The sequence below is a fragment of the Bos taurus genome, chromosome 27 (assembly GCF_002263795.3).
Source record: "Bos taurus isolate L1 Dominette 01449 registration number 42190680 breed Hereford chromosome 27, ARS-UCD2.0, whole genome shotgun sequence".
Lineage (NCBI taxonomy): Eukaryota > Metazoa > Chordata > Mammalia > Artiodactyla > Bovidae > Bos > Bos taurus.
In genome coordinates, this window is record NC_037354.1 from 30,804,998 (window position 1) to 30,830,138 (window position 25,141).

At 41.5% G+C, this 25,141-nt stretch overlaps 1 protein-coding gene and 1 pseudogene across 1 annotated transcript in view; one reads left to right on the forward strand and one right to left on the reverse strand.

Annotated features, from left to right (window-relative positions):
- Positions 1-25,141, forward strand: part of UNC5D (unc-5 netrin receptor D) — a 637,872-nt gene that overhangs the window by 72,438 nt on the left and 540,293 nt on the right. The gene's annotated exons all lie outside the window — the stretch shown is intronic.
- On the reverse strand, positions 14,512-15,864 carry LOC783570 (NEFA-interacting nuclear protein NIP30 pseudogene; annotated as a pseudogene).

A 25,141-nucleotide genomic window follows, 5' to 3' on the forward strand; every position in this document is an offset into this window, starting at 1 on the left:
GTGATTCTGGAGCCCAAAGAAATAAAGTCAGCCACTGTTTCCCCATCTATCTGCCATGAAGTGATGGGACCAGATGCCATGATCTTAGTTTTCTGAATGTTGAGCTTTAAGCCACTTTTTCACTCTCCTCTTTCACTTTCACCAAGAGGCTCTTTAGTTCTTCTTCACGTTCTACCATAAGGGTGGTGTCATCTGCATATCTGAGGTTATTGATATTTCTCCTGGCAATCTTGATTCCAGCTTGTGCTTCTTCCATCCCAGCGTTTCTCATGATGTACTATGCATATAAGTTAAATAAGCAGGGTGACAATATACAGCCTTGACGAGCTCCTTTTCCTATTTGGAACCAGTCCATTGTTTCATGTCCAGTTCTAATTGTTGCTTCCTGACCTGCATATAGGTTTCTCAAGAGACTGAGGGTAGGTTTAGATAATTGACAAATATTTTATGGTTCCAAGCTTATATTGTCTAATATGTCCATGTTCACTGTAGCAATTTATTCTGCTGGGACCAGGCTCCTTAGGCTTGGTGTGAGTATGACACAGCTTCTGGTCAGTAGGGGGACTGGCCCTGCCTAAGCTTGTTCTGGTTTCTGTCTTCCCTTTTGTCAATTTCTGACTGTCCTCTCTTCTGATTAATACTCTTTCTGCCAGTAAAGAATCTGCCTGCAATTCAGAAGACCCGGGTTTGATCCCTGGGTAGGGAACATCCCCTGGAGAAGGGAATGGCACTCCAGTATTCTTGCCTGGAGAATCCCATGCACAGAGAAGCCTGTGGGCTACAGTCCAAAGAGTCAGACATAACTGAGCGACTAACACTTTCACTTTTCCCACATCCTGACTACCATATATGTTAATATATTTTCAGATTTTGTTGGGCATAAGAACTAGTCTGTCTCTGAAAGGGGATTTTACATATCTCTGGTCTAATTTTACTATCTCATTCTTAGAAGACAGTGTGCTACTCTTTATTTCATGATTCTTGGAAGATAATCACATCACCTCACTGTTACTTCCATGTTCTGCTCCCAGTCTGTAGGTTGGTGTCCAAATTCTACATAAATGTCCAAGTTCTTTGGCAGGGTTTAGATGGACTGATACAGAAAGTGTTCTTTTTCCTGATACCCAGTCAAGAACCAGAATTACTAGTTCTCATTCCCCCATTAATAGTAATGAGATGGATAGGTCAGGTAGGCACATGATCAATGTAAGGATCTGTAAGGTAGGATTACAAAGGATAGGCTTGGAAATCAGATTCAGGGTTTGAAGTGGGTCCCACTTCTTACCAGCTGTGTGGTCTGGGGCAGGTATTTTTGCAAATGATTCTGTTTTATCATCCATGACATTTTAATGATACATGTCTTTTACAGTTGTTTTAGGATTTAAAGCAGTTTTGTACACTTAAAGCTTTACAGATGTGGCTTCAACGTAGGTGTTTAGGATTTGTGGTATTTTCTCTTCCATCAGAGAACTGGAGATGGTCACTTCCCATTGGATAACGCTTTAGTATCCTAAGCAAGTCAAAATAGCCTGAGTACAAATCCCAGTGTGGTATGTTGTTAGGAAGAGCACAGATTTTGAGTAGTGACCTTTGGATATTGAAGCTGCAGACGTGTGTGTTTCTGGAATAGCTGTAACCTATCCATGCAGAGTGTGTCTGAGTATCCTTAGAATGTACAAAAATGAATACTCAGGAGGTTCATGTATCAGAAAATCTACCCACGTGCATAGAATCTTAGAGAAGGGTCTCACTTTCACTGAAGAAGGTATCTACTCTTCTTTCAGGTCTTTGGGGGAAAAAAAGGGATTCTATGATCTTCCATGGTAGCATTTCATAATCATAAGTCATATGCATGCAGTGCTTTAGGCTGATGAGGCCTCTTCAAGCTCACGTGCACAAGTATGGTGACAAGTCTGGATTTTCCCCTTGTCTGAGACATACAATCACATTATAGCTTCTTATTAAAATGCACCTTTTAGGCCAACTTAACTTCTCATTTCGGAGAAGGCAATGGCACCCCACTCCAGTACTCTTGCCTGGAAAATCCCATGGACGGAGGAGCCTGGTGGGCAGCAGTCCATGGGGTCGCTGAGGGTCGGACACGACTGAGCGACTTCACTTTCACGTTTCAATTTCATGCATTGGAGAAGGAAATGGCAACCCACTCCAGTGTTCTTGCCTGGAGAATCCCAGGGATGGGGGAGCCTGGTGGGCTGCCGTCTATGGGGTCGCACAGAGTCGGACACCACTGAAGCGACTTAGCAGCAGCAGCAGCAGCAACTTCTCATTTATGGAAACATGAGTCTATTTCCCTTTGCTGTGTGTGAGGCTGTTTGAATTCTTGATCCAGTGTGCACTTGGATAAAGGTCAGATTAATCTGTATTCCTTAATAGGATTGTCTCTTTTCCTGTGACATAAGAGGTTCTTGTCTCTTTGAAATGTGTATTTCGGTGAAGACCACTCCACTGTCACTTTCTGTGAGCTTCTGCACTTTTTTCTTTTAAAATAGTGTCTAGCTAAGAGACTCCCTAGACTGACATACACTGATTTCCATTCCATAGTGAGGAAGGCAGAAAAGAACAAGATGCCTTTTTGACGATAAATTTCACATGTGATCAAGACGAGAATCAAAATGTTCTACCATGATTTTCATGTTCTCGTGAGAAATACCAGTAGTACCTAGAAACCAAGGAGAAGTGAGGACTGTATATTCTTGACATCACCGTTTGCTTCTGTGAAGTCGGCTATAATGACAGCAGTTCTTACAGCAGATTCTGTTCAACATATGAGTATTTGTTAGCAGCCCCAGCCCGTCGTACTGCCTTTCCATACACTCGCATAGAAACTGATTGTGTCCTCATGACTTCAGCAGGCACTGGACGTGAAACATGAACTCTGTAGCAGGTTCGTGAATGTGCTGATCCACTATGTACTGTAGCTAAGACATAGAACCAACTGTCCATCAGCAGATGAATGGATAAAGAAGATTGTTGCATGTATATACAATGGAATACTACTCACACATAACAAAAAATGAAATAATACCATTTGCAGCAACACAGATGAACCAAGAGGTTATCAGACTAAGTAAATCAGAAAGAGAAAAACAAATAGCATATGGTTTCATTTATATAGGACTTCCCTGGTGGCTCAGACAATAAAGAAACTGCCTGAAATGCAGGAGATCCAGGGTTCAATCCCTGCGTTGGGAAGATCCCCTGGAGAAGTAAATAAACCCTTTCCAGTATTCTTACCTGGAGAATTTCACGGACAGAGGAGCCCGGTGGGTTACAGTCCAGGGGGTTATAAAGAGTCAGTCATGACTGACTACCACTTTACATTTATCACTTATATATGGAATCTAAAATATAACACAAATGAGCTTATCTATGAACAGAAACAGACATAGAGAAGAGACTGGTGGTTACCTAGGGGAGGAGTGGGGGGTGGGGAAAGAGGGACTGGGAGTTTAGGGTTTGTACCTGCAAACTCTTACTTATGGAATGGATAAATAACAGGGTCCTACTGTAGAGCACAGGGAACTGTATTCAGTATCCTGTGAAAAACTATAATAGAAAAGAATATGTATAGTTGAGTCACTTTGCCATATAGTAGAAATTAATATAATATTATAAATTAACTATACTTCAATAAAATAAAAAAAGAGAACATGCTCATCCTAGGGCCAGACATCCACATAAGCAGACCAGGGACAAGAGTCTTCCTTGAAGCTGGCGCTCCCAGGGTTTCAGTTACAAGTACTGCCTGAAGTTATTAGAAGGCTGCTGACTTTGTGTCTCATCACCTTTCCTTTCACCATCCCTTATGCTGGTTAAAAATACCGTGGTGCAGTTTAAGAAAGCCTTTTGAACTGCTCAGTGGATATTTTGATCCCCATTTTGTAGGCAGGAAATGAAAACCCACAGTACCTACTTCACAAGTTTCTTAAGAGGAAAACATGAGGAACGTGTATGTGAAATGCTCAGCCCGGTGCCTTAAACATCAGATGTTCCCTTTCATTATCCCTTGTGTAATCCGTGGCTTTCCAGGTGGCTCAGCGGTAAAGAATCCACCTGCCAGTCCTGGAGACACCGGAGATAGGGGTTTGATCCCTGGGTCAGGAAGATCCGTTGGGGGGAGGAAATGGAAACCAGCTCCAGTTTCTTGCCTGGGAAAGCTCATGGACAGAAGAGCCTGGCAGGCTACAGTCCACAAGGTTGCAAGGAGTTGGACGAGACTGAGGATGCTTGCACACACACATGAAATCAATAATTGGTTTTTGGAGGGAAAACATTTTTAATGACAACTATGAATGAAAGGCGTGATATCATTGTGTAAGCAGATTCTGGAGTAGAGTTACCTATATGGAAGGGGTTATTTATTTTTACTACTGGGTGCGGGACTTATTTTTTCTTTTAAAGGCGGCACACATTAATATTTATTACCTGCTCATTTCTTAGACATGCTGAATTGCAAATAATTAATGGTTTGTATTCCTCATGTAAAGAATTGAAAAAAAGTAGTTTTCTTTTTTTCCTTCCTTCTTTCCTTCCATTTTCCCTTCCTCCCTCCCTCCCTGCCTCCTGCCTTCCCTGTCTCTTTTTCTTTTCCTTTACATTAGAAAACTGTTCTTCTGCCAGCATAGCTCATAAATTGGCTAAGAGGAAAATCATGTGTAAATCTTCATTTTACAAACTCACCTTAGTTTTTTGGGATTAGCATCAGCTTTGGGTCCATCCCTTTCCTTGTGGTCTGATACTCTGTGTCAGTCTGTGGCTTGCAGGTAATAGTGTTGAATTCCCCTAGGGGACTGAATGAAACATGATGCTTTAATCCCCTCTCTGACACTGCCTTCTCAGGAGGATTTAATCCTGATAGGAATAAGGGATAAGTGTATGCGAATGTCCCTCATTTGCAATGCATGTTGTGTCTGCCTCTTTAAATAAAGTAAAGGTTAATATGTTGATTTCCTATTTATAGGTAACTTAATGCTTCTAATTTTTTCTAATCATGGCACAAGGTTTCGGCTTAGTACTATGATTTCTTAAATGATCTTTCTAAATCGCTGTAATGATATGATGAGTTTACTACTCTCCAAAGAGGTTGGATTGACAGGTTTAAAGAGACAAATCATCCAGTACTTTTTTTTTTTTTTTTTGCCACATAATATCTAGTTACAGCAGCAAGCCCTTCCATTAAGCAAGCTGTATTTCTTGATGATGTATCTATAGGCATTTTTTATTTTAGCCCAGGCATTTCTGCTTTGGCAATCCAGATTTAACAGTAGGGCCAATATGATCTTCACATAGATCAGAAGAGAATCAGACAATATTAATCTAAAAACTGAACTAATACACTCCATCAGAGGAAGTAGAGATTAATTCATTGCATCATTTCCATTTCTGACACTTAAAAAAAAAACAACTTGACATTTTACTGTTTTTGCTTTCTTCTTTCCCTTTATACATGGATTAAACTTTAGAAAAGCCTTTCTTCAGTCAGTATGAGACCCGGGGCCACCTTAAAGAAGCAAACTTTGCCTCCACAGACTAGCACATGTTCTCTGAAAGGGAGTGGGCTGACTAATTGGTGTCTTTATGTTTTTGTTGAGTCTACTTGACACAACCTTTCCTTGGAGTCGCTTGGTTTCTAAGGAAATGCCATATACCACCTTTAATGAATTTCCAAATCACCTGTCTGCCCACCTTCCACTCTGTCCTTTACCATTTTTGAGTGATTCCAAAAACTATAAACTATGAAAAATAGACATTTCTTCCAAGTAGAAACAAGTCTGAAGGCTTATTCATTTGACAAATATCACATTATCAGTTCTTTGTGTAAAGCATTCTGTTGGGCACTGGAAATATGACTGCTACTAACTCAAAACACATATATGGTACCTGTAGGGTATAGAGCACGGTTCTAAGCATTTTTACTTATATTAGTATAGTTTTATTTGGAACACCTACATGTTATTATCCCATATTATTATGGGATAATTATCTTATTATTCCCATATTAGAGATGAATAAATTGAAGCCCAGCAATTTTGTTATTTGTCCAAGGTACTTCTAAGTGGTGGAGTTGAATCTGTTCCCAAGCAGGATTTGTGCAAAACTGCTTAGTTGCTCAGTTATGTCTGACTCTTTGAGACCCCATGGCTTGTAACCTACCAGACTCCTCTGTCCATGGGATTTCCCAGGCAAGAATACTGCAGTGGGTTGCCATGTCTTCCCCCAGGGGATCTTTCTGACCCAGGGATCGAACCCACATCTCTTACGTCTCCTGCTTTGGCAGACATATTCTTTGCCACTACGCCACCAGGGAAGCTTTGAGAACCAGGACAGACTCACTCAAATCCGTCTGGACTCCCTGAAAGAGGTGGATGGGCACAAGGGGCCTCTGCTGGTACCAGGGCTCCACATCCTTGAGTTCAGACAGAGGAGAGGGATCTGCTCGGGTCCCTTCTTCGATGTCTCTGGAATCTTCTATCAAATACAGTATGCATTTAACTACTTGTACAAAGATGATTGATAGCAAAGTCATGGACTTTCCCAGATTTCGTAGGTTGTCATTTTGTCTAGTTTTCGTTCAGAAAAGTCCCTGTTCAGTCTCTCAGGAGCATGTCCTGTGCACACAGGTTCTGGGCAAACATGATAATGGTGAGTCATTCCATCTATTCACTCAATGGGTGTTTCCTGAGTACTTACTATGGACCAGTTACAATATAAGATGATGATGATGTTCAGTTGCTAAGTTGTGCCCAACTCTCTTGCCCCATGGGATGTAGCCCATCAGGCTCCTCTGCCCATGGGATTCTCCAGGAAAGAATACTGTAGTGAGATGCCTTGCCCTTCTCCAGGGGATCTTCCTGACCCAGGGATCAAACCTGCATCTCCTGCACTACAGGTGGATTCTCTACTGCTGAGTCACCAGGGAAGTCCACTATATAAGGTACATGAAGACAAAAAGACGAATAATAAAATTATTTTCCCAATTTCCTATGCCATTTAAGTTGTCCCTTGCTTCATTTTCATCTTTTGTTTTCCTGCTGTTTTCAAGTATTTAAAATGGGTAATGTAGATATTAGAAAGTTCAGTTCAGTTACTCAGTTGTGTCCGACTCTTTGCAACCCCATGAATCGAAGCGTGCCAGGCCTCCCTGTCCATCACCAACTCCCGGAGTTCACTCAAACTCACGTCCATCGAGTCGGTGGTGCCATCCAGCCATCTCATCCTCTGTCATCCCCTTCTCCTCCTGCCCTCAATCCCTCCCAGCATCAGAGCCTTTTCTAATGAGTCAACTCTTCGCATGAGGTGGCCAAAGTACTGGAGTTGCAGCTTTAGCATAATTCCTTCCAAAGAAATTCCAGGGCTGATCTCCTTCAGAATGGACTGGTTGGATCTCCTGGCAGTCCAAGGGACTCTCAAGAGTCTTCTCCAATACCACAGTTCAAAAGCATCAATTCTTTGGTGCTCAGCTTTCTTCACAGTCCAACTCTCGCATCCATACATGACCACTTGTAAAACCATAGCCTTGACTAGATGGACCTTTGATGGCAAAGTAATGTCTCTGCGTTTCAGTATGCTATCTAGGTTGGTCATAACTTTCCTTCCAAGGAGTAAGTGTCTTTTAGTTTCATGGCTGCAGTCACCATCTGCAGTGATTTTGGAGCCCCCCAAAATAAAGTCTGACACTGTTTCCACTGTTTCCCCATCTATTTCCCATGAAGTGATGGGACCAGATGCCATGATCTTCGTTTTCTGAATGTTGAGCTTTAAGCCAACTTATTCACTGTTCTCTTTCACTCTCATCAAGAGGCTTTTGAGTTCCTCTTCACTTTCTGCCATAAGGGTGGTGTCATCTGCACATCTGAGGTTATTGATATTTCTCCTGGCAATCTTGATTCCAGCTTGTGCTTCTTCCAGCCCAGCATTTCTCATGATGTACTCTGCATAGAAGTTAAATAAGCAGGGTGACAATATACAGCCTTGACGTACTCCTTTTCCTATTTGGAACCAGTCCGTTGTTCCATGTCCAGTTCCAACTGTTGCTTCCTGACTTGCATATAAGTTTCTTAAGAGGCAGGTCAGGTGGTCTGGTATTCCCATCTCTTTCAGAATTTTCCACAGTTTATTGTGATCCACACAGTCAAAGGCTTTGGTGTAGTCAATAAAGCAGAAATAGATGTTTTTCTGTAGCTCTCTTGCTTTTTCGATGATCCAGCAGATGTTGGCAATTTGATCTCTGGTTCCTCTGCCTTTTCTAAAACCAGCTTGAACATCTGGAAGTTCACGGTTCATGTATTGCTGAAGCCTGGCTTGGAGAATTTTGAGCATCACTTTACTAGCGTGTGAGATGAGTGCAATTGTGTGGTAGTTTGAGCATTCTTTGGCATTGCCTTTCTTTGGGATCGGAATCAAAACTGACCTTTTCCAGTCCTGTGGCCACTGCTGAATTTTCCAAATTTGCTGGCATATTGAGTGCAGCACTTTCACAGCATCATCTTTCAGGATTTGAAATAGCTCAACTGGAATTCCGTCACCTCCACTAGCTTTGTTCATAGTGATGCTTTCTAAGGCCCACTTGACTTCACATTCCAGGATGTCTGGCTCTAGGTCAGTGATCATTCCATTGTGATTATCTGGGTTATGAAGATCTTTTTTTGTACAGTTCTTCTGTGTATTCTTGCCACCTCTTCTTAATATCTTTTGCTTCTGTTAGGTCCATACCATTTCTGTCCTTTATTGAGCCCATCTTTGCATGAAATGTTCCTTTGGTATCTCTGATTTTCTTGAAGAGATCTCTAGTCTTTCCCATTCTGTTGTTTTCCTCTATTTCTTTGCATTGATCACTAAGGAAGGCTTTCTTATCTCTTCTTGCTATTCTTTGGAACTCTGCATTCAGATGCGTATATCTTTCCTTTTCTCCTTTGCTTTTCGCTTCTCTTCTTTTCACAGCTATTTGTAAGGCCTCCCCAGACAGCCATTTTGCTTTTCTGCATTTCTTTTCCATGGGGATGGTCTTGATCCCTGTCTCCTGTACAGTGTCATGAACCTCATTCCATAGTTCATCAGGCACTCTATCTATCAGATCTAGGCCCTTAAATCTATTTCTCACTTCCACTGTATAATCATAAGGGATTTGATTTAAGTCATACCTGAATGGTCTAGTGGTTTTCCCTACTTTCTTCAATTTAAGTCTGAATTTGGCAATAAGGAGCTCATGATCTGAGCCACAGTCAGCTCCCGGTCTTGTTTTTGCTGACTGTATAGAGCTTCTCCATCTTTGGCTGCAAACAATATAATCAATCTGATTTCGGTGTTGACCATCTGGTGATGTCCATGTGTAGAGTCTTCTCTTGTGTTGTTGGAAGAGGGTGTTTGCTATGACCAGTGCATTCTCTTGGCAAAATTCTATTAGCCTTTGCCCTGCTTCATTCCGTATCCCAAGGCGAAATTTGCCTGTTACTCCAGGTGGTTCTTGACTTCCTACTTTGGCATTCCAGTCCCCTATAATGAAAAGGACATCTTTTTGGGGTGTTAGTTCTAAAAGGTCTTGTAGGTCTTCATAGAACCATTCAACTTCAGCTTCTTCAGCATTACTGGTTGGGGCATAGTCTTGGATTACTGTGATATTGAATGGTTTGCCTTAGAAACGAACAGAGGTCATTCTGTCGTTTTTGAGATTGCATCCAAGTACTGCATTTTGGCCTCTTTTGTTGACCATGATGGCTACTCCATTTCTTAAGGGATTCCTGCCCTCAGTAGTAGATATAATGGTCACCTGAGTTAAATTCACCCATTCTAGTCCATTTTAGTTCACTGATTCCTAGAATGTTGATGTTCACTCTTGCCATCACCTGTTTGACCACTTCCAATTTGCCTTGATTCACAGACCTAACATTCCAGGTTCCTATGCAATATTGCTCTTTACAGCATCGGACCTTGCTTCTATCACCAGTCACATCCACAGCTGGGTATTGTTTTTGCTTTGGCTCCATCCCTTTTTTCTTTCTGGAATTATTTCTCCACTGATCTCCAGTAGCATATTGGGCACCTACTGACCTGGGGAGTTCCTCTTTCAGGTTCCTATCATTTTGCCTTTTCATAGGCAAGAATACTGAAGTGGTTTGCCATTCCCTTCTCCAGTGGACCACATTCTGTCAAGATATTAGAAAAGCACTTCATAAATCCTAAACTTCTGTGAAAATATTCACTTTTATTTTTTATTTTTATCATTGCTTATTATATTGGACAAATTTCCATGTGCCTGCCTCATAGGTAACTTCAGCCATTTGTTAATTCCATTTATATTCTAGCTGAATGATTCAACTTGGTGTTTGTGGTTACTGAGTAAAAGACACATAGTCAATTAAAATTTCAAAACTAATATTCAGCATGAGATGACCGAGTTGCTAAATGAAAATGAATATTATATGATGAAGGGAAGCTGCAAATTTACTTAGGTCTTTCTATCAAATTAGCAACTTACTTGTTACAGAGAATGAATGCTAATTAGTTGTCTGAGCTGCAGAAGGCAGCCCATATCTGTCCCAGGACAATGTTAAGCGGCCTCATTTCTTTAAGGTCTTGGCCCCTTTTTTTATGACACTGACATTAAGAAAAGGGCAGAGGACCATTGTCGTGTGCCAGGAACTGTGTCGGATGATAACCACCCATCACCTCTTTCAGCATCTGAGACAGTCATGTTTCTTGAAGTAGGAGCACAGCTTGGAAACACTTGTAGGATCTTCCCACCCAGTGAAAAGCTGAAACTAAATAAGCCCCAGAGATAGAAGACCCTTGTATTCAGGCCTAAAGCAAGTGCATAGAATCCAGTAGGGCAATGACAAAGCCATTTTGTCAGCCTTTGACGTTAATGATAAAGAAACATCATTCTTTAAACACATTCATTATACAAGCATGCATACAAAGATTGGGACTGGAAAAACAACATTTCTAGTGATTATTTTAAAAGGATCTTACCCTGAAATGTTTCTAGGTTAAAAATCTGAGACCCCCAGTGAAAATTTAACAGGAACATCCATGATTTTGTACCAAAGGGAGACAGATTCAAGTGCCAAGGCAAGGAATACAGGCAGAAAAATATGATTGAAAAAAGCTTTGACATGGCACAGGGTTGGGGTGGAGAGGGGATTGAACTGGAGTCTGTGTTAAGTGATCAGGCTTGGTTCTAGTTTACACTAGCCTGAACACACATGAGGCAGTGCCTTGCATCTGGGTACCATGTTCAGAACAGAATCATTTAGAACATGTTCAAGGGAGAGTCACCACTAGTATTAAGAATTTGAAACCAAGAAGTATTTAAGACCTCAAATGCATCTAAAACATTGAGTTTCATATGGAAGAAGGAGGAAGAGAAAAGTAAGATCATCTGTTTAATGTCCTCTGTGTTCTGATCAGTCCAAGGACCAGAAATCACCCCAAATCATATGGTGGCCTGGTATCTAGTTGAGGCTGGGTCTTATGCATCAGCTTGTATAGCAATACCATGGTGTTGCTAGGATCCTAACTTGGGTCTTTTGGTCTTTAAAGCCTGTATTCCTTACTCTCCACTTTGTCATCTCCTGAAGGGTTAGAATGAGATCAATGAGTATAGACTTTAACGGTGATTTGGATCCAGTGTGATGAAGACTTTCCTACCATAGTCTTTAATGGTAAAATAGGTTTTTGTAGGAGAAAAGAATTATTCAGGCTTCAGCAGGATGTCCCCTTGGCTCAAATGCTGTCCTTTAAGATCCTTTCTGACTCTAAAAGTGTATATCTTTCTTTTTTAAATTAGACTATAATTGCTTGACAATGTTGTATTAGTTTTTGATATATAGTAAAGTGAGTCAAACACATATATACACATATCCCCTCTTCTGTGAATTTCCTGCCCATTTAGGTCACCAAAGAGCATTGAGTACAGTTGCCTGTGCTATACAGTAGGTTCCCATTAGTTATCTGGTTTTTTATATAGTAGTGTATGTATGGCAATCCCAATCTCCCAATTCATCCCACACCCCCCCAATCCTATTGATATCCATGTTTGTTCTCTACATCTGTGTCTCTGTTCCTGCTTTGTAAAAACAGTTTATGCCATTTTCCTAGATTCCACATATAAGCATTAATGTATGAAAGTGTGTGTTTCTTGATTTTATGAATAAACCAACAGAACATCAGAGTGTAGTAACACATCACTAAAGAGAGAGAATAAAGGCAGGCAGAGAAAGGACTGGTCATGGCAGGAGGCAAGAAGCCAGAAGACACAGGGAGGGAAAGCCCCGCTGGTAGTTACGATGCAGGAAATCCAGAGGACCCCACAGACCAGGGTTTCAGTTTCAAGTGGAAAAGAAATAAGATAGAAGCCATCAGCACCCTGAGAAATGATCCTGAGGTGACGTTCTACAGAATCAGCCCCTCCTCCCCTCCAGTGATAGGTACTGTAGCAGGGCATGTGTTGTCCAGAACCCTCGGTGATGACAAGTCTGTAAATGTGTTCAGCTCCCGGAAGTTGCATCATTTTAATGTTTGTTTGTTTTAAAGATTCAGCCTTAGCAGAGTTGAAATGGGCCTTGCATTGCATGGACAATGCAGTGGATTGACTTGTAGAGGCAGAAATTTGCCTGAATGAGTAAAGGTGGTCAGATGTGTATTTCTAAGAGTAGCAAAGCAACGAACGTGCATTATTCCTAGAGCCTCAGCAGAGAGATGAAGGGAAGAAATGGCCATGAGAATTAGATGCCCACTGAGTTCTGAAACATACAGCCATAACGATACTTTCTAAACCATGTTTCCCAAAGGGTGTTTCAGTGGTCAGTGTACAGCTCCGTCACTTGAAACTATGTAAATTACACCAGCTAAGTTTCATCTGGACCAAATGGCCTTTCAAGATGAGGATGCTCTTGAGGAATGTCCTTTTTGCGTGTGTTCCCACGGGGGCATGTTTGCTGACCCATCTCCTACCAGTGACCTGGGCATACCACTGGTGTCAGGCCATCCCAACATCCTGGAGAGAATTCCCAGCTGATGGAAATTGCCACATAGTCTGTATTTGACAGGAAGACAAGTTTCCCTTCATCCAGGCTCCTGTGATGGCAAATGGGGCTTGGCAGGGCTCCTTTGCCAAGGGAAATGTATGAACTCTGTCTTCTCCATGGATTCTACTTATGTCTCCTTTGAACGAGAGGCTTGTCTGTTGGAGGAGGAGCCTGGGAAGCTGGTTCCCAACCTGCCTAATTGACTGCTACTGTTCTTCGTGAGTTTGGTGAGCTCCCCAGTTGGAGAGCTGTGATTCACTTGCCATCCGCAATGATGGATTGAAGACGACAGCCCGAGTTAAAGTTCTGAGCTCCCAGCTGGTTAGTGGATTTCACAAGTACAATGTTGCAAGAGTCATTTATCAGAAGTGTGAATCCAGAGATTTGGATGTTTGAGGTGACAGCTGTTAGACACACTACTTAGAGAAATAACTCACAGAAGATTAGGATAAGAAGGTCTTTGATTTTTTCATCCATGTGATTGGAAAGTTGGAGTAAGGAAAGGTCTCCATGGACATTTTTCTGCTGTTCAAGTGCCAGGAAGAGATTTGGGTGACCTCACATTTCAGTGGAGGCAACCTTCGAATAAGATGTGTGTTTATATTTGTAAATAAATTTAAAACCCTGGAAAAGATACCCTGGAAATCACTAAAAAAAAATAGATTTACTTTTGCATATGGCCTAATGCTGTTATTAGTAGTGGGGAGATAATCCCTGTGCAAAGTCACAGAAAGTAGTGGGTCCAATTCTTTTAGTCACAGATGGTAGAGTCCATGACAATTTTGCGCTTCAGACAATGAATACATTTATCCTCCACAGGGAAGTAAATGAAATCATCATTTGCAATACTGTCTTTTTTTGTTGTTTTGCTTTGTTTTTATTGTCAAATCTAAACATCAGTGTTCAAGGCAAGACATTCATTCACTTCCTGGCAGGGACCCAGATTCGGTTAATTCTTGGGAGTTAATAGCTTTGGTCAGGACAGAGGTTCAAGCTCCCCACCCCCGCTTCCTGCTGTAAATAATTATCCAAATTCCATTTCAAAGATATGTCTATGGATCTCTTTCCTTGTAAAGTTTAGTGGGTATTGGGGCTCTTGATGTAATAGAGCAGTTCCCAAAGGCAGGCGAGACTCAGTTTTCAGAGAAATTTTAATGTGCCAGCTTACACATCCCATATAAACTTAATAAAACCAGATTGGCCCGTTGTGAAAACTCCTTCTAAGACAGGCTGTCTATATCAGGAGCTGCCTTTATTCTTGGAGGCCACAGGGGTATCCTTCTGTATGTGACCCCTGAAGTGAACTGGTTCTTTCATAATACATTTTGGAAGGATTCTGTTTCTTCCCCAGTCACATGCTTATTACACTGTTTGTCCTTCTGTCTTTTTCACATCTCCTTTCCCCAAATCCCTGCTTTATTTATGTATTTAATTTTATTTTTATTTTTATTTTTTTTTGTGGACATAGTTTAGAATCTTTACTTAGTCACACAACATCAAGAATCAGCTAGTTCCAGGGCCTTGCGCGCTGTTCCATTACTAGGGCTCTCCTCGCCCCACCCCCGCCTGCCACACATTCCACAATGCAATATAATCACTTAGAATAGAATGTTTAAATGGTATCTATTCAATAAACTGTCCCTGCTTCTTAATGATGTTGGAAAAAGAAAAAAAAAAAGAAAAAACAAGAAGGCACCAGAATCCAAACTCTTTGCAAGCTGCATGGTACCTATCTTCCCAGGGTGTTTTTGGTGAAACTTCAGCTGGGCCTCAATCTGCATCAGTGCGGACAGAGGTTGCGGGACTGGCTTGAGCATCTGTGTTGGAGTAGAAAGAGAAACCAAACACAAGTCTGGCCACAGGTGGATTCTGGCACATTTTAGATGCAGTTTAAAATGTCATGGTGTGCATAAGGAGCAGGCAAGGGAGTTTTCTGTGGGAAGTAATGCCTGTAGGCAGAATGAACTGTCCAGTCTACTCTTGGGGAGGAGCACCCTTTGGTGAGAACAGAGGAGCTAGGGGACCTCGAGGAAGGTGTTGGTTCGGAAGATGGAGGAGACGATCTTGCCCGTGGCGTTGATGGTGCCTTCGCTGTCTGAGCTGGACTCAGAGTCGCTGCTCCCGGAGTAGGCGCCCAGGCCCGGGAGGATGCCAATACAGACAGCCGCGGATGGACAGCGGATGGAGGGACTGCTCAGGGAGGTGCTTCCCAGAGACACGCAGGACGAGGCTTCTTGATTCTTGTCATCTGGGTCAGGGTCAGATTTCAGTCTTTTCACACTGTTTCCACTCTCTGAACTCTTATGCTTCACAGCTCCTGCCAACAGCTTTGCCTGGGAGAACTTGTTCTTGGTTTCTATGGGTTTCACAGCTTTCTTCTCCACTTCCTTCTTGTTTTCTGAAGAAATTCCAACCTTGTTGAGATTACTTCTGTATTCCTTCAGTTTTTTCAGTTCTTCTTCTCTTCGCTGTTTTTCTATTAGCTCTTGCTGCCGAGAAACCTCATCAAGGAAGTTGGTCTCATCTTCATCTAAGCCTCTTACCATGTTTTTGAATTTGAACTGTTCTTCATACTCCTGCTGCTTCCTGTCTTTCTGTTCCTGTAGCCTTTCATACAGGGACCGAGGGTCATAAACCTCCTCTGGGCATTCTTCTGGATCTTCAGGTTTTCGAACTTTTTCCCATTCTTCTTGTCTCCTTTTGCGCCGTTCATCTAGCTCTGCCTCAGATACAAACCTCTTTTTGATAACAAGGTTACCATCATCCCCTCCATCCATAATGGAACAGTCTCCCTTCCTCCCGTCGTATTTAATTTTTAAATTGATTTTTATTGGAGTGTAGATGTTTTGCAATGCCGTATTAGTTTCTGCTGTACAAAGTGACACATTCCTGCCCTGACCTCTTATCTCAACTTTATTTTCTGAGATACTCAATAGAGTTCCTTTACTCATAAGGTCAACTTTTTCTCCAGGTTGCCCTTTTTAATTTTCTGAATTAAGAGCCTTTAAAAAATATCTCTTTTGTGTATTACATCCTCTAATCATCACTAGCTCCCATACAAAAGGTATGCTTTCTCTCTTGTACAGGAAATTGGACTCAGAGTGCTTAAGTAATTTGCTCCAAGTCAGAGCCAGAATTTGATTTTGGAATTGTTCACTTCCCGCTTCCTATGTTTTTATTTTCTATGCTGTAGTCTCCAGTGTGTTGGCCCATTTTCCCATCATATAGGAAGATTCCTTATTTCTTATCAAGAAAAAATAAGATAGACCTCTTTCAGCATATAGAAGTGACATAGGTAGAGAATATTCCCAATTTCTTGGTTTTTATAGGGATGACTTATGTCTGAAAAAAGAAACAGGAGATGACAATCCTTAAAACATTCAATTAGATTGGAGTTCTAATCAGCCTGGAAACTAAATAATCACCAGAAAAATGCTGAACATCGTGTGAAATTCTGTTAATAGTGCCTTATATTTTGCCTGTTAGGTTTTTTAAATGTTTACTGCATTTTTTTTTCCCTTGGCTGTGCCATGCAGCATACAGGATCTTAGTTGCGTGACCAGGAATTGAACCGTGCCCCCTGCAGTAGCAGAGAAGGCGATGGCACCCCACTCCAGTACTCTCGCCTGGAAAATCCCAGGGATGGAGGAGCCTGGTGGGCTGCAGTCCATGGGGTCACAAAGAGTCGGACACGACTGAGCGACTTCACTTTCACTTTTCACTTTCATGCATTGGAGAAGGAACTGGCAACCCACTCCAGTGTTCTTGCCTGGAGAATCCCAGGGACGGGGGAGCCTGGTGGGCTGCCGTCTCTGGGGTCACACAGAGTTGGACACGACTGAAGCGACTTAGCAGCAGCAGCAGCAGCAGCAGCCCCTGCAGTAGAAGCATGGAGTCTTGACCACCAGAATGCCAGGAAATCCCCTGCTGATTATTTTAGCTGTCTTTTGATATTTCCTCCTCCCTGACTCCTTCTCATATATTAGGCCATGATTAGGTTTGCTACAAAACGGAATCAGTAAAAAATTAAATAAAAGTTATAGAAACAAAAAGTCTGTACCTGGGGCCCAGCCCAGCTTGCCCAGGGGTGGCCTCTCTGTCAGCAGAATCAGTGGCTTTGTTCCCGTTGCATGTGCCTCCAGGATGGCACTCACTCATTCCAGGATTGAACTCACTCTTATTTTTCACGTTTCCCTGCATGTTTCTAGACTTGGATTTCTGGCACTTGAGCAGGTATGAGCGGTGCTTTCTTCAACTTGTGATAATAATAATAGGTAACATGTACTTGATGCTGGAAAAGATTGAGGGCAGAGGAGAAGGGGGCGACAGAGAATGAGATGGTTGGATGGCATCACTGACTCAAGGGGCAGGGGTTTGAGCAAACTCCAGGAGATAGTGAAGGGCAGAGAAGCCTGGCGTGCTGCAGTCCATGGGGTCACAAAGAGTCAGACATGACTGAACAGCTGAACAACGGTGACAACATGTGATGAATCCTTAAATACTAGGCACTGGACTGAGCATGTCAGTTGCGTTATCTCATTAAATTGTTCATACTTATGAAGGAGACAACTAAATCATGTTTGGAAATTTAGTGCCTTCTGAACGTTTGCAGCTGCTGAGGCATTTGTTCAAAGCCACAGAGATGGTCAGTGGTGACATCAGATTTAAACCTTTAATTTTTCTGACTTCATTGGCTGAATCTTTCACCCTAGTTCATATTCGATTTCCATGATCCAGTGCAGTGTTTGTTACATGCTAATTGCTCAACAAATGGTTCTTGCATTGCCAAATAAGAGAGAGTCTGTATGCTGTTGAAACATACTAGACTAATAATTAGTAGATGAAAGATGCAGTTAGAAAGATGCTGTGTTTGGCTTTGTGATCTCAACAGTTCACATCACCTGTCTGGACTGTGGGTTTTCTTCATCTGTAAAATGAAGGGGAAGTGTTAAATGAGCCTTAAGATCTCTTCTATACTCTGGTGAATAAAACCACAAGTGGTGACTAGAAAAATAATTCAGAGCCACTCGCTGACACACCAGTTATTTGGCAAATAGCTATTGCATTATTCCAGTTGCTCTTCAGTTCAGCCGTAGTGGTATAATTCCATTTAGATCCAATCTAGATACGTTTTTGCAGGGCCTCTATCATTTTTCAGACTCTTTGAAAAACAAAATACATTTAGACTTCAAACCTTGAGTTTGGAAATCTGAAATATACATAAGATGATATGAGTGAGCCTAACTTTGATTACCATAGGGCAGCAGAGCTGGGGGTGGCAATAAAAAAAACCTATAAAATTGAACTTGATCTGACCCATGGCAGGTCGTCTTAATGCAAGGATGCCTTGGCTTTCAAGTGGATTCTTTCACTGTATTATACAAAATCTGGATAAAGTGATAAGTAAGTTTAAAAGTGATTGTATAAAGTGAAGTGCACTGTCACACAGGAAAGCATTTTGCCCCAGGGAGACCAAAATTGTAACCTCATTTCCTTTCTTTTGAGGACTCTCTGGGTTGCTTGTGGTTGCCACAGTTGGGTGGGTTGGTTTGTCGTTTGCCAAGTTAAGATAATCTTGATATTTTTTTCTTTTTTGAGGAATTGTTATCCAAAAGAGATGTTTTAAGAGGCAGAAGGAAAAGGCAGAGAAACTGAGAAAAAGCCAGGAAAAAGGAGGACCAGAGACAAAGGTGTGTGTGTGTGTGTGTGTGTGTGTGTGTGTGTGTCTCAGAGAGATATATTAATTCATAAGCCTTATGGATATTTGAAAAAGTTTACAGACATGGGACAGTTATATTGGGGAGGCCATTGGGTTTGCTTGAAGGTCAATGATGCAAAAAAATTAAAACATGAAAGTTGACGGCTTTGGCAGTTGCCTTCTCTAACAGTTTATAGACACTTCCCCACTGACACTGTCCCTCCCCCAGCTGCTATGGCATGACTATTCAGCACAGATCCCTGTGGTCAGAAAGATCCCCTGGAGAAGGGAATGGCTGCCCACTGCAGTATTCTTGCTTGGAGATTTTCATGGATAGAGGAGCCTGGTGGGCTACAGTCTTTGGGGTCGCAGAGAGTTGGACACAACTGAGTGGCTAACACACCTGTTCTCCCTGCGTATGATAGAATGCTTCATCCATGCAGGTGGCAGTGACCATAAAGATCAGGGGGACCTTTGGACTGCTGGACAGGTGAGTGCTGTGTCCACTTGTCTTACTTTCTCTCTCCTGCCGTTTGGACTGCTTGCCTGCTGGTTCAGTAGTTAAGCAGAGACAATAAGCAATGTGAGCTTGCACTACCAGTCAGGTTGCTCGCCATTGAACATGATCCAGCCTTTACATATAAATCATTTTCTTGTTTCGTTTGTAAACCAGTTGTTCTCCCAAAGAAGGATCCAGAAAGTGCACTGAACACGGTCAAACTGCCTGATACAGGCCAATAAGATTGGACTATGGATTCAGCCTGCCCTCCTGCTTATATCACTACAAATTGTAGAACATTTGCCACATACTTCTAATAGGAAAACAAGATTTCCTTTGCCTGGATCTTAGGAAAGCTGGTGGCAACAGGCGTCATTCCCAGCATAAAGCACGTGTTCAGTGTTTGATGATCGTTATTATGATTTTGATCGCTCTTGTTTTCTCTCTTCCCTGAGGTTAGTTAATTTCTACTGTAAGCATGCTCTCTGTTGACCCATCTAATAGATGGTCAGGCTTCAGAATGATTTGATGAGTACCCTTTTGGAGGATAAAATCATAAGCTTTCTGATTTCAGGCCAAAATATGCTAAAATTAAGGTGAATGCTAGTCATATGCTGGGCTTCCCTTGTGCCTCAACTGGTAAAGAATCCACCTGCAATGTGGGAGACCTGGGTTTGATCCCTGGGTTGAGAAGATCCCCTGGAGAAGGAAAAGGCTACCCACTCCAGTATTCTGGCCTGGAGACTTCCATGGACTGTATAGTCCATGGGGTCACAAAGAGTTTGACACAACTGAGTGACTTTCACTTCACTTCTAGTAGTAACTTAGCAGTGTTTTAAAATAATAATGTTAGATCGGTGTTTAGCTTTCAGTCTGAATCCATTTTGGAGACTTTTATTGTTCTCCTGTGAAGCAGCACAGCAGGTTTATGAAAAGCTCACGTTCAGAGTTTTTGGTCTCATACTCTTGGAACTTCCCAGGTGGTCCAGTGGTTAAGAGTTTGGCTTCCAACGCAGCAAGTGCAGGCTTGATCCCTATTTGGGGAGCTAAGATACGTCATGTCTCTTGGCCAAAAAACCAAAACAAAACAGAAGCAATATTATAACAAGTTCAAAAAAGACTTTAAAAATGGTCCACATTGAGAAAGAAAAGACCCCCCAAAACAAAAAAGTTCTTGGTCTCATATTCTCAACTGCAAATCTTCAGGTTCACATGAGGGTATTGGCAGTAACAACCCCAATGAGAAGCGATCTCTCCCTTTCTTTCTTAGGGAAACTTTGAAGTATTGTTTGAAAATGCAAATATTTCATCTGAGTTCTTGTTGAATTTTGACAGCTCTTTTGTTTTCTTTGCTACATTTGAATATGTTGGACTCTGATGACTGGTCAGAACTTGATTATCAAGAGAACTCTGTGGTTTTAAAACAAAATATTGGCAGTTGAACATATAATTGTGCATGTGTGCTAAGTTGCTTCAGTTGTGCCCAACTCTTTGCAACCCTATAGACCATAGCCCGCCAGGCTCCTCTGTCCGTGGGATTGTCCAGACAAGAATACTGGAGTGGGTTGCCATGCCCTCCTTCAGGGAATCTTCCTGTTCTGCATTAACAGGTGAGCTCTTTAATACTAGCACCTTCTGGGAAGCTCATAATTATACCCAGTCAACTATTAGTTAGAGGCAGATTAGTCATGGGTAACAACAAGCAAGTTCTAGATACCTTATTTCTGGGCCAAGGCGTTTGATAATTGGGCCATAGGTGATTAGTGCTAAATGTTCACCTCTGTCCATCTTCACGCAATAACTGCAGTGGTATCAAGAAGAGGAGGAAGTGAGTGTGACATCTGGGCAGCTGGAGTGTGAGGACCACAGAGAGAAAGCCCTGGTCCTCATTCCAGCATTAACTGAGCTGACATGCTCCCAGCCTTGATGATGCGTCTGAGTGGGGTTAATCCACAGTTCTAATCAAGCTCTGACTACATAATTCTCCAACCAGGAAGGCAAAAGAAGCTGTCCCACGTCTCTGATGCCCTTATGAATAAGCTGCTCTGAGCTTGAATAATCCATCAGAAGTGGATTTCCTATGTAGCTAAAGCCATGTAAGCTTTAAACCTCTTCCTTGTATGGGCCCCCTTCCAAATTCTACTTTGTGTCTGACTTGTAGGTCTCTCAGAACCTGGAACATTAGTATTTGCTACAATCATAACTTCAGGGTAAATTTCTTCCTGCCAAACTAAAATCAGAACATGGGATCCTTTACTGCAATGTTTTAAAATGCTGATACCATAACTTGTATTGGTTAATTGCCAATTACCCAGCATTCAGATCTTAGAAATTTTGGGAGGGTCTCAGGTGCACCGCTAAGTACTCTAAATGAATTAACCATCAATGTCAATAAAAATTCCTATAACAGGGCGTTTTTCCTCTGTAGAAAAGGTGTGGCAGGAGCCCTCCTTCAGAACAGAACCTTTTTGATTTTTTTTTTAACTTAATTTTATATGCAGTGTAAGCTTACCACTTTTATTTAACTTTACAACCCGAGGGATTGGAATAGCAGACAGTGAAGAAAATAGATTAAAAGAATAAGTTTAAAAAAACCTTACCTAAACAAGCAAAAAGTAACAGTAGAGATCAGAGGCAGCTGGGAAAAGACAGAAGCTGCATGAATGCAATCAGCAGGAATGTGGGGTCATTTAATGTGTCCAGGCACATGGATCAAAACCAGCTTTGTCCTTAAGGATTTAATTTGCAGGCAGGTAACAAAATCACTAATTAGAACAATAGGCATCAAGTAGCCCTTTATATTCTATAGACTAAAGTAAGTGAAATTGCACTAAAGTAAAACTGAATTAAAGTCAATACTCTCCCCTCCCATGCAGGCTGCCATATAACACTGAGCAGAGTTCCCTGAGCTATACAATCGGTTCTTATTTTTTATCCATTTTAAATATAGCAGAGTGTGCAAGTCCATCCCAAACTCCTTAACTCTCCCTCGGAGGGGAGTCTGGGGAAGAATAGATACATGGATATGTATGAGTTGCTCTGCTGTGTATCTGAAACTATCACAACATTGTTAATTGGTTACTCTCCAATGTGAAATAAAATGTTTGCAAAAAATAAACTCAGCATTCTTTTTCTCAGTAGGACATTTTATAATATCTGAGGCCATATACTTTGGTGGTTAAGGGCACAGACTTTGGCGTTGGACTGCCAAGATTTTAAAATTTGGGTATAATCAATGTATAGTAAAGTACAATCTTTGAAGTGTCCATTGGGTGAATTTTGACCTGTATGTTGATGTGTGAACATCACCGCAACTAAGATAATAAACCTAACCATCACCCCCATCATTACTTAGTTCCACTTACAAATGCATAGGCCCTTGTGCATTCCCTTTCCAGGCGATCACTGATCTCCTTTGTATTACTATAAGCTTGCTTTTTCTGGAAAATTATATACGTGGAATCATACTGTGTGTGTGCTTTTTTTGATCAAAATTCTTTCACTTGACTCAGTTGATTTTAGATTCTTCTACGTTGCGTGTCTGTCGCTTTTTATGACTCGGCAGCATCCCATCGTGTGTCTGTGTGACAGTGTTTATCTGTTGGCCCATTGATGGGCGTTGGATTGTTTCCACTTTTGGGCTGTCACAAGTAAAACCCTTAAGAACTTTCACATGCAAAATCTTCATGTGGACATGCTTTCAATTGCTTGAGTAAATACCTCTGAGTGGAATGACTGGGTTATATGCTAGATATATGGTGATTATACTTGGCTTAAATTTCGGTTGTATGATCAACTCGCTTATGACATTGTGTTCGTCGCTTAATCTGTTCAATGGTAACTAAGGCACCAGTTTATTGGAAGGATTAAATGATATGATTCATGGAAAGCACTTAGTAAGCATTTACAGTTTTAAATAATTATTTTTTTTAATCTTTAACAATTTAAAAATAATTTAAACATTTTATCAGTGCTGAAATTTTTTTCTTCTTCTCAGGAAGGTTCATTCATGTGAAAAATGATTATTCCATCATACTACGTCAGAAGGGTCTAAGTCTATCGTTATTATGTTTTCTTAGGACATGAGCTGTGTGTATGGTTACCAGCTAGCAACATACAGAGAATGATAGGCAATCGACCTTTGAAGTGATAGGTTCAAATGAGTGATTTCAGTTTCTGAAAGACTATTCATATATTAAAATGCAGGGAAGGTGTAATAAGTCTAATAAGAGTTAGTAATAGATACCCATTTCTGTGTGGAGAGTCAATGATAGAGGAGCCAGGATAAAGGAATTGGAATTCTTAAGTGTCTCCTTTAGAGTGTAGTAAACTGAGGTGTGATCTTTAGATTGAGGGCTAAGACCACTTTCCTTATCAGTTGCTTTGCTTTGGGAACATTGTTTAACCTCTCTGCCACTTAGAAGAATGAGCCTCCAGCTCAAAAATTTATGTATCTGTGACATATGATGTGACGAGATACTTTCTTAACATTGCTGGCACTCCCTAAAATCTAAACTTTAAGTTGAATCATGGTTAATTATGCCCATGGGGAGTTTTATAATTGCTTGTGGAGAGGTGCAGTGTTTTAATGGATTTATGCAGGAGTCTTCCCTGGTGTCTGGATTCAGTGCTGTGATCTTTTTTCAGCGCTGTGGATACTGAGGACTAGCCAAAGATCACAGGTGATGTTGCTGAGCTCTCAGGTTATAGAGAGGGTCAGAGCTGATCGGCCATGCCCACTCCATGTCTGCTTTCAAGCAGGCCAGACCTGGGTAGTGCCGAGACCTCTTTCTTTTTCCCAAGAGTACTCTGCTAAGGATGTGGTTTTTCAGACACCAGGCCCAGATAGAGTCAGGGACGTGGTGATTTTTCTTTCATTTTATGTTTAGTTTTACTGTTGTTTTGGATATTCTTTTCAGCACTGCCTTATGTGAAATTAACTCTGATGTGGCACTGAAATTGACACCTGCTCTCTGTCTTCTCAGCTAACAGCTGGATGAACAGATGCCTGTGAGCCACTGCTGTTCAGTAACCCCCTGAACTATTTTGTCAGGATGATCACGTGCATTTTTCATACTTATTTATTTATAACTTTAGATGCTTTTCTGTGAGTAATATTCAAAATGCTGACCCCATCATGGGAGAGTAATGATTGAGAAATTTTGCAGTGTTTATAAATTCTGATACAATACATCATGGGCTTCAACTGCTGAGTGCTCTTAATACTGTCTTTTTTAGACGTATGCTTGAGGAGACATCAGTGTCTTCAATACATTTCCATCTTCCTATCCTCTCATCTCAACATCACCACCTAGCAGTGTGCAAGAGAGGGCTTTTGATAGGTATTTCCGTGGTTCATGCTAATGTCTTTTCAATTAAAATTTGATTATTTTCTTGGAGGAATCCTCAGAGGCAGGAACAGCTTATTTGTCAGTATCTTATTTAGATTTTGCTTTTAGGCAGACTGCTTTCTGTCCATTCTGACATAAGGAAGTAATGTTTTGGGTCACTACTGACATTTTACTTATTGTTGTTCAGTCGCTAAGTCGTGTCTGACTTTTTGCCCTACCCCGTGGATTGCAGCACACCGGGCCTCCCCCGTCCTTCACTTTCTCTTAGAGTTTGCTCAGATTCATGCCCTTTGAGTTGGTGATGCTATCTGACCATCTCATCCTCTGCCTCCCCCTTCTTTGCCTTCAGTCTTTCCCAGCATCAGGGTTATGTGTTTAGCTTTTTCAGTGGGTCTGTGGGGTTGAAGCACATGTATTTACTTCAGTTTCCAATCATTGAGAAAGCAGTCAGCTTTTCCTACCACGTTATGAAAATTTTCCCAGTTTCAGGCAGTTCCTCTTAACATTCTGGTGTGTACACAGCACACATTGAATTTTGCTGTCTTCA